The sequence below is a fragment of the Priapulus caudatus genome, unplaced genomic scaffold (assembly GCF_000485595.1).
Source record: "Priapulus caudatus unplaced genomic scaffold, Priapulus_caudatus-5.0.1 Scaffold730, whole genome shotgun sequence".
NCBI lineage: Eukaryota > Metazoa > Priapulida > Priapulimorpha > Priapulimorphida > Priapulidae > Priapulus > Priapulus caudatus.
In genome coordinates, this window is record NW_014577791.1 from 48,521 (window position 1) to 50,281 (window position 1,761).

The following is a 1,761-nucleotide window of genomic DNA, read 5'->3' on the forward strand; positions in this document are numbered from 1 at the left end:
CACCACCACCAGCAGCAGCAGCAGCAGCAGCAGCAGCAGCAGCAGCAGCAGCAGCACCAGCAGCAGCAGCAGCACCAGCAGCACCACCACCACCAGCAGCAGCAGCAGCAGCAGCAGCAGCACCAGCAGCAGCAGCAGCACCAGCAGCACCACCACCACCAGCAGCAGCAGCAGCAGCAGCAGCAGCACCAGCAGCAGCAGCAGCACCAGCAGCACCACCACCACCAGCAGCAGCAGCAGCAGCAGCAGCAGCAGCAGCAGCAGCAGCAGCAGCAGCAGCAGCAGCAGCAGCGGGCATGCGCGCATAGGGTAATGAACTTGGAGCTTTTAATATCTACCTGATGAACATAAATCACTTCAATTTTTCCCCTCATTATGATTAGACCGAAAAGACTTAATTAAATGCGGCTACATGAGCTTATAGGCTTTTACCGATGGAAACAACGGAGAAGAAATTAATTTTCCGCTTCGTCTCGAGCGCTGAGCGGCTGCCTGCCTACCTCGCAACGGGCATGGGGAAGAATTAGCCTGACATAATTCCCCATCGATCCGCCCTCTCTTCTCATCTCGTAGCGCCTCCCGGTGTTCTACTGAACACGGAAAGAGCTACCTTGCTCTTGTTCGGCGCTGATTATTGTAAAATCCCACCCAGTACGTTGACTGTTCACTATAGCGCTCGCCCCCCATTAACTTTTGCTCTCATTTTCTTCTTCAATTTTGCTCTCGCAGACTTTCAATTTCGTGCGTTTTCGCTTGCTAAGATGGTGCCTATCTGTTATTGCTGCAGCAGTTCGAAATGGTTGAGTCGATTGTGTAATTAATAATGTACGTAATTTGTCGTATGATGTAGAATCTAGCCGTTAGTTCATAGGTTCAATCGTTGCCCGCGTTAATCAAACATGCAAAGACGCTTTCAATCATCATAGCACATTAGTTTCTAATCTTTCTCTTGTCTAATTCTATCGCATATAAATAACGTACGTATGTTGCATCTTTCCCCCGGAGTGTTGAAAACAAAGGTTTGCTGTCTGTAGTAGAATTCTGTTGTAAGTTTTGTTTGATACATATGTTGTTATATGACTGTCAAAATATCTCATTATAATTGAGGCGTAGATCCTATATATATATACATATATATATAAATATAAATATACAGCTATGTAATTGAGGCGTAGATCCTATATATATATACTATATATATATAAATAAAAAAAAATCGCTAATAATAATAACAACAGTGTTAATAATATACTAATACATTAGCGATGATAAATGCACAGATAGATTAGACTAGATAAATAGCGTAATCGCTGCATGTTTTGGTGACACTGTCACATAAAAACAGAAAAAGCCCACTACTGCAATCTACGCGCACTCTATATGTCACCAACTGCTCGCTAAACGTATGCGCTTGTTAAAAACTAGTGATAAAAACTATATTATATTCCCGTCAAGGCAAGAGCCACGAGCGAGCAATGCTTTCGCCCAGCTCATCACGACATCTCGCGAGAAACGAACAATCCTATATCAAAGAACACGCGCAGCCACTGATCTGTACATAACTCTATAATGATCTATGTAATGAGAGTTATATATATATATATTTGAGTTCGTATGTATGTATGTATGTATGTATGTATGTATGTATGTATGTATGTATGTATGTATGTATCTTCCCTATGACCTATAGGCGGCCAAACCGCCCAAGCGATCTGGATGCAATTTTCACAGGGCCATCTCTTATACCCGGGGAGTGTTCCT

General features: G+C 43.4%; 1 protein-coding gene across 1 annotated transcript in view; it reads right to left on the reverse strand.

Moving 5' to 3' along the window:
• LOC106813142 (high-affinity lysophosphatidic acid receptor-like) overlaps positions 1 to 1,761 on the reverse strand; it is a 21,018-nt gene that overhangs the window by 6,554 nt on the left and 12,703 nt on the right. The window lies entirely within an intron of this gene.